Source organism: Triticum urartu, chromosome 2 (genome assembly GCF_003073215.2).
Source record: "Triticum urartu cultivar G1812 chromosome 2, Tu2.1, whole genome shotgun sequence".
Classification (NCBI taxonomy): Eukaryota; Viridiplantae; Streptophyta; class Magnoliopsida; order Poales; family Poaceae; genus Triticum; species Triticum urartu.
Genome location: NC_053023.1, coordinates 372569000 through 372577548, shown reverse-complemented (window position 1 = coordinate 372577548; position 8549 = coordinate 372569000). Strand labels below are relative to the sequence as shown.

The 8549-nt window shown below is 52.5% G+C and overlaps 1 non-coding gene across 1 annotated transcript; it reads right to left on the bottom strand.

The window, feature by feature from the left end:
• Window positions 1-6810: 6810 nt before the first annotated feature.
• On the bottom strand, window positions 6811-7006 carry LOC125541889. The gene has a single exon (XR_007297726.1). It is a non-coding gene; the product is annotated as a U2 spliceosomal RNA (small nuclear RNA).
• Between the last annotated feature and the right edge of the window lie 1543 nt (window positions 7007-8549).

The following is an 8549-nucleotide window of genomic DNA, read 5'->3' as shown; positions in this document are numbered from 1 at the left end:
GCGGTTCGCCCTGCTCCAGCGCTGGGTCTGTGTGATCGCTATTTCTGTCGAGGCGGGATTTGGGGCGGCGCTTGCGTCGCCGCTTTGACTGCTTTTCGAGGGAACAAGCCTTCGGTGCGTCCTTCCGCTCCTCGTCGTCATCTTTTGGTGCGTCCACCATGTATACGTCATATGACGAGGTGGCGTTCCAGGGCCCAATAGGCGCTGGTTCTTCATCAGTCTCCTTCATCGGCGTCCATACCGTGATGTCTTCGGAGTCGAAGTCGAGCATGTCGGTTAAGTCGTCGATAGTGGCTACAAAGTGGGTGGTGGGTGGGCTTTGAATTTCTTCATCGTCCGTCACTTCTGTGTTCTTCAGTGTTTCCTTCCATTCACTGTCCCTTTTTGTATTGTATCTTTTATTAGTTACGTATTTTTGATCTTTGCGACTTTCACACTTATGTTATCTTCCCCGATCCTTTTACATCGTCTGCGTTAAGCGTATTCTCGTATCGTGCTAACGTCGATATCTATCCTCCAGACAGTCTTGCCATGATCGTCCTAATTATTAATTAAACTGGATCCGTAGCGGTTCTTTGTACTTTCATTACCAAGAAATCTCTAGAATTCCGTTTTGACAGTAATTTACCGACACCCGTTGACTTCTTGTCGAAGTCAAGCATGTCGTTAAGTACCGAGTGGCTACAAAGTGGGTGTGGGTGGGTTTTGAATTTCTTCATCGTCCGAATCCCAACCTTGCTGACCGTAGTCCGGCCAGGGCTCTCCTGATAAAGAGAGAGACTTCAGTGTCTTCAGAATATCGCCGAAAGGCGAGTGCTGAAAGATGTCCGCGGCAGTAAACTCCATGATCGGCGCCCAATCGGATTCGATCGGCAGGGGCGCGGAGGGTTCGGAGTCCGGAGAGGAGTCCGGCTCCTTGGAGTCACGAGTCTCGCAGAGTACGGGGCTGGTGTTCGGCTCAATCGCATGGGGATCGCAGCCCCCGAGGCGGCGTCCAACCGCCCATCCTCGATCGGCGCAGTTGGCTCCGAATTAAGGGTCGGAGCCGATGCGGGTGCGGCCTCCAGGGCACTGTTCGGCGGCAGAGCTAGATCATGCTCGTCGTGACAGTGCGGCGCGCTCGGCAGTGGCTCGAATCCGTCGAAGATCAAGTCCCCGCGGATGTCAGCCGTGTAGTTTAAACTTCCAAATCTGACCTGACGGCCAGGGCGTAGCTTTCGATCTGCTCCAGATGGCCAAGTGAATTGGCCCGCAGTGCGAAGCCGCCGAAGACGAAGATCTGTCTGGGGAGGAAGGTCTCACCCTGGACTGCATCGCTATTGATGATCGTAGGAGCCATCGAGCCTGACGGCGACGACACAGAGGAACTCTCAATGAAAGCACCAATGTCGGTGTCAAAACCGGCGGATCTCGGGTAGGGGGTCCCGAACTGTGCGTCTAGGCCGGATGGTAACAGGAGGCAAGGGACACGAAGTTTTACCCAGGTTCGGGCCCTCTTGATGGAGGTAAAACCCTACGTCCTGCTTGATTAATATTGATGATATGGGTAGTACAAGAGTAGATCTACCACGAGATCAGAGAGGCTAAACCCTAGAAGCTAGCCTATGGTATGATTGTTGATGTTGTATGTTGTCCTACGGACTAAAACCCTCCGGTTTATATAGACACCGGATAGGGTTAGGGTTACATAGAGTCGGTTACAATGGTAGGAGATCTGATATCCGTATCGCCAAGCTTGCCTTCCACGCCAAGGAAAGTCCCTTCCGACACGGGACGAAGTCTTCAATCTTGTATCTTCATAGTCCAGGAGTCCGGCTGAAGGTATAGTCCGGCTATCCGAACACCCCCTAATCCAGGACTCCCTCAGGTACCATTCTTCTCTCTTATATTAGGCAAACTGATGTCGGATCATTCGCCTCGCATTAATGCTAGTATCAATGGTGAGCCACCAGTGGCGGAGCCAGGATTCGAGTATAGGGGGGGCGAGTACATATATTGATCTAATCTCGTTGGTAATTACTCATCGCTGCTACTAAAATTGTCGATCATTGGGGGGGGGGCAGGCCCCTGCTCGTCCTCCCCCGGCTCCGCCCTTGTGAGCCACTGCCAAGACTGCTCGGGCCGTAGCAAGCACCTGCTTTGGAGTCGAATGTGCTATTCGAGTTCACCCAGGTGAAACGTATTGGAGTCCGGCTCGCATAACCGATAAACATGCACCCCACGTAGAGTACAGACTTGTACACGAACCATGCCAGCCGATGAGAGCCCACGGCTAGACGAACCGAGCAAACCAAAAACCAGCCTCTCGAACGGCCTCCTAACCAGCCATCGACAACACAACAAAGGTGGATGGAACCCGGAACTGGAAAGTAACAACCAACAGCGGGACCCTGGACGTCTGTATCGATCCATGTGAGTACACGAATGATATTCGAGTGAAACTTTGGTTATAATGTGATGTTTCCTTTGCTTCTGATACTTTACAAAACCCGGGATGCACCGGTATCCCCCTGAGTCACCACCATACTCATTATACCAAAATCCTCGTTACCGTTTTGTTCTTCTTTCTGGCATCCCCGTGACTAAGTTATGTGTTTCTGGCCAGACGATGATTGATGCCGTCACATCGAGAGGGCCCTAAGAATATCTCTCCACCATCGGAGGATCAAATCACACTTTTGAGCTATCTGGTCACTTGTCAAACTTTTTGATGAACCTGTAAGTTGTCGTTATGATTATCGTGTTACTGTAGACGTTTGAGCAACCCTAAAGCCCAGTGCACGGTAAGAAGTGAGCATGATACACTCATGGTCTAAGGAGCAATATCACGCATTAACACTCTATGTTATTATAATTGAATGCAGACGATATTAACTCAATTTATAACAAACAAGATTGAGTCGATTCAATATGATCGTTTTTCTAACGTCATAATCTCAATGTTGTCTTAGGATCATTATTACACTTAATGATACCTTAAGATCTGAAAAAAGTGATCACCAACAGCACTTGAGCTAGTCTTAAAGGCGAGACTAGGAACCTTTTTTTAAAACGAGGCAAAAGACTTGCCATTTTCATTGATTAAGAAGAAGTGAGAATTTCCCGGTTAATTGACGGAAAACCAGGCAAAAACCGAAGCAACCCAACCCATAAACACATGGGCACCACCGGCCAGCCTGGCCACCGACATGGAACAGACTCCACGACGGCACATGCCAACAGATGGCCACACGCAAGAATAACTGACAACTCCGACTTTGAAGACGGTCATCGCCCGAGAAATATGCAGGACTTGTGCCGACCGTGCCCGCCGCAAATGACCACCGAGCGCCTGTCATCGTCACCACCTGGACTCGCTCCACCGCAGCTCCGACTTCAAAGCAACAAGGCAACCGACGAAAGAGCACCTCGGACACGCCGGGAAGATCCGACTACCGAAGCCCGAGCCGCGACCCAAGCTCCTCTCGATGCCATCATCATTGCCAAACAGAAATTGGCGCCCCCGAAATGGCTGCCTCAGCAACCACGTGGTGAAGATGCCGCCATCCACCGCGGCGAAGATGCCGCCTTCCACCGGTCTCCAGTTATAGCCGGCTCCGAGACAATGCTCCCAAGGAGGAATAAGACGTGGAGAAGACTTCATCACCCGATCCCACGGATCTGAGGATTCCCTCTGGAGCCAAGGCTGCAGGGAGAAGCACCACACCAAAACGACGCTTCCAAGAAAGAGTGCGGCGCCCGCGGGCATCGCCATCGCCGGATCCGGCAGAGGCCGGAGAAGGATTTCTCCCAGAAATGCTCAACCACTGCAAGCCCGAACCAGCCGGCCACCCACCGCCCCCAAACCAGCACCGCAGAGCACCGAGAGGGAAGCTCCCGCCAGCGCCCGCGCCCGTCCTAGCTGAGGCCGTCCCGCGCGACCCCCGGGCCAGCAGCAAACGTGTTGCCGGGTCCTGGGCACGCATCACAGTCTCCACCAACCGGCCGACCCTGCTAGAGGAGGCCGCCGCCCCGACATGCTGCTCCGGTGAGGCGCAGCCGCGCCGCCAGCACCCGCACCACCACAGATCACCCCACGCCCCGCCAGCCACCTCCGACGATGCGCCCAGCCGCAGCCACGCCAGATCCGACCAAGGCCGGCCAAATCCGTCCGCCACGCACCATCCGTCGTCCCTCTGCCGCGTCCATCCGCCCGCGCCGGAGCAAGGAACCCACACCGACAGCCAACGCCGCCGAACACCCGGAGCGGCCTCCGCGATGCCTGCCATCGCTGAATCGCACCCGAGCGCCCGGGATTCACGCGCCACGCCATGCAGCAAGATGCCCCGCCGCCACCCTCCCTGGAGCCTGCCCGGGCTTCGCTGGCGGACTCCTCAGGCGGCAGCGAGACGGGGGGAGGGGAGGAGGGGAGAGGTAGCGGCGCCGGTGGGGGTTCCCACGTATTGCCAGAGCAGAGGCAACGCAGGGGGCGTGGCTCTTATGTCTCTACTAGGAACCTTTTTCATTTACCATTTATCATCCCACACGTGCATATGAGTTTTTCACTGAATCGCATATTGCAGGATCATAGTAGTTATAGCATAGGATATAAACTCCTTAGTTATGAATTCGTAATATGAAAATATAATAATATAAATATTATTGCCTCTAGGGCATATTTCCAACCGATTACATCATAACACTGTGCACCATCTCGCACATAACTGCACCAATAGACCCAGCCATGTCAACTAGATTGCATCACTTGGTCCTAGCTTGTAAAAAATGATCTATTCGGCCGCTTCTCCAGAGTAAAGCCCAACTCCAATGCGGGGATGCATTTTGTCTGCACGCGTTTGTATATGTTCGCATGGACAAAAACCATGGCCTAACGCGTGACACATTTTGCGTTTCTGTCTGTTTCGTGTCCGTGCGGACCCATTCTAACACAAATATGAGCTGGGTTTGCGCCCCACGGAGAAGAGACGGACACACCGCACGTTCGCTCGGTGTCTGCCCCAGGCCCAAGTGGCAACCACCCGATGACCAGCTCCCGGTCCTTTTAAATGCCATGCGTGCGGGGGGCGCCCACTCCTTTCCCCCACTCTTCTCCCCCGCCGTCAACAGAAACCCTAGGCTACTGCCCCCCCCGGCGTAATGCCGTGTAATTGGCTCCACGGGAAGCATGACCACGAGGCGTACTCCTCCACAGGGCCCCCTCCATGTGGCCCCGTTCACCTTGACGTCATCGGGGCTCTGCCACCGTGACAGGACCGCAGGTACGTCCCTGTCGAGACTTGCCAGAGGCACCGGGAGGTGGAGCCGTGGGCACTACCGGGGCACACGTGGATGTGGACTTCCACGTTTCCGGTGACGCTGGAGCCGGAGGAGCCCGAGGACAAGCAATAGGAGGCGCCGCCACTGCGCGCGCCGACGATAGGGCCACCGACACCACAAACACCAGCATCGTCATGGTCGCTTTCAACCTTCATCGACCTCGTTGACGTAGAGAACGAGTAGTAGGCTCCAGCGCCAACGTGCGCGTGTGCTCCGGCGGCTACCCTAGATAGATTAGATCTAGAGTTTATTTAATTTGTAGTCATGTTTTTAGTTTAATTAACGGAACATATTTTTGGCGGCTTAAATATATATTTGTTTAATCATAAAGAAAAAAACGAACCGGCCCCCCCCCCCCCCCCCCCCCCCCCCCCCCCCCCCCCCCCCCCCCCCCCCCCCCCCCCCCCCCCCCCCCCCCCCCCCCCCCCCCCCCCCCCCCGCCCCCCCCCCCCCCCCCCCCCCCCCCCCCCCCCCCCCCCCCCCCCCCCCGCCGTGCCGATGGACACGGATGGACATTTGGTGTTTCATCTGGCCATACGGACGGACAAAAAATGGACACATTTTGTATATCTTTGATTCAACAGTTGGAGTTGCCCTATGGTCCGTGCAGGATATCAAAGAAGCCAAAACTGCACCACACGGGTCTGGGTAGGTAATATGCAGGCCACCAATCGCGCAGCTAGCTTTCCTGTGTGTACCTTCTCTGCTAATGCATATAGGTTATGTATGAAACGAAGGGGCGTGTTTGGTTTGTGACTATGCATGCAACAGCTTGCCATAGCTCCCTACGCCTAAACTTAGCCTCTGTTTGCTTTATGCGGGTGTTGTGGCGTGCCGCACCACTCGTCATAGGTTGCTAGTTCATTTTTCACGCCACAACTCGCCGAAAGTGTGGCGCTCGTTTCGTTCGCCGCACCTCCGGCGCGGCCACATCTTCGGCGTGGCGTGTTCTGGTGATAAATCAAACACACCCAAAATGTGTGACTGGAGGCCAATCATATCCAACCAGTCAGAGAAGTCCCAAACAGTTAGAGTTAGAGAGTTCTACTACAGAAGAAGCAATCCATCAAAGACCCGTCGAATCATGAACGAAACCACTACGAATATATTTATTTTAAAGACAAAATTCCACTTCAATTTTCATCAGTTTTAAAGAGACCGGTCAGTGTACTGAATATGATGAAACTTTTGCTTTTCATAGCAGAAGAAACAAGCTCTGTTTCATCAGACCTGAAGTATAACATCAACCTCTTCACGCCTGATGAAGAATTTTTCAAGCTGTGTTTCATCTGATCTGAAGTATAACATCAACCTCTTCAAAGCCTAATGAAGAAATTTTCATCTTTTGTAGGGGTGGATGGTCTTTCCAGTTAGCATCAGAGAAGCAATAAATCTCACACGAGCCCAGTTCAGTTTTATTCAGTTCTGATGAAGGAGACATCAGCCTTCGTTGCTTCTTCAGGTCCGAAGTACAAAATTTTTTTAGTGCTTTGGTTGGGGTGCGCCGGCCCAGGCAGTAGTGCAACGCCTGAGCGACACGTGAGGACCCCAGCAGCAAGCTATTGTGGTGGGCCCTCCCTCATAAAAAATAAATTTAATATCGTTGTGGGCACATGGCCCACATATCAGATATTAAACTGATAAGAATAGATACTACACTTGATCTTAGCCAAAAGGCCGAGAAAGGTATGCTTCTTCCTGCTGGCCTGGGTCTGGTTATATAGCGCGTTTTCGCCTCCTTCCTTTCTGGCTCCGCGAGGTGGGACTAAACAAGAGGGTTGCGCAGCAAAGCAGCTCTGTGTTTCGTTCGTTGTTTCGAGAGGCTCTGGTCGGTTTGCTTGGGCCGTAGTTAATTAAGCCCAATAAAGATGGGCTGGTGGTGATTGCCGTAAGCAATATGGCCTGGCAGCTCATGCGACTAAAGTCTTGCGACTGGGAAAGAGTAATGGATGAAGGTCCCTGGAACTTTAAAGGAAAAGCTGTTGTCATGGCGCCCTATGATGGATTCACCAAGCCCTCATCCATCGAGCTCAACAAGATGGATATTTGGGTTCAGATCCACGATCTCCCGGACGGTTTCTACCCCAAGATCAAAGCCCTGTCAGCTACAGTTGGTGAATTTATATTCGCAGAACCCAAATCACACAATTTTGAGGGAAACTTTGCTCGTGTCCGGGTGAAAATCGATGTTACCAAGCCTCTGAAGAACGCTGTCTCTCTGGTGGTCAAGAGGAAGGAAACAATGTAACGAGTTATATTTAGAGTTAAGTATGAAAGACTCCTCGACTGGTGCGCTGTCTATGGGTACCTTGGCCATCTGTTCAAGGAATGTGGCGACGGAGTTCACCCTCCCAAAGCCCTAGTCTTTAAAGATCTCAAGGCATCCTAGTCTAGGGGGCCCGGCAATGGTCCAGGAGATGGCAATGGATCCAGAGGTGGACGAGGGAGAGGTCATGCTGGAAGAGGTGGAGGACGCGGAAGAACTCAGTACGGTTCCCCTCACGATGAGGACTATGATGGCACGGGTGATACTGGGAATGATGTAACGATGTTGGAAGCTGATGGGAACCGGAAAAGGGCAGCGACAGTTTCAGCAGGCGGCCAGAAAGGAGTAGCCACACCGAATCAAGCAGACAAACCCTTGATGCTTCCTGCTCCGGAGATACCTGTCAGTCCATTTGCTAAGCAAGAACCGAAGAGAAATAAATCAAGTTCATCAGCTCACGAATCCAATCTGGCGAAGAACTCTGTGCCGAACAAAAACACTGATGCGCGTGTGGCGGGCCTCCAAGGGGGGCACCGCCAGGCGCAATGAGTCTCTTTTGCTGGAACTGCCGCGGAATTGGCAAGGCCGCAACAGTTCGAGAGCTTCGCGACTTCGCGAGGCAGCTTGCCCCCTCTGTAATTTGCATCCTTGACACACAAATAGAGGGTAAGAGAGTTGAGAATTTGGTAGAATCTTTGGGCTATAATAAGAGTTTTGCTGTAAACAGTTCTAGCCAAAGTGGGGGCCTAGGTATTTTCTGGAAAGATGAAATAAAAGTTGAAGTGATCGGTTACTCAAAGTATCATATTGATGTTTTGATAGATGATATGATCGACATGCAGGTCAGGGTGACTTTTGTTTATGGGGAAGCGCAGGTGCCAGAGAGATATAAAACATGGGATACCCATGAATCTCCGAAACTCAAGGTCGACCATGGGCTGTTTTAGGTGATTTTAACGAAGTTCTT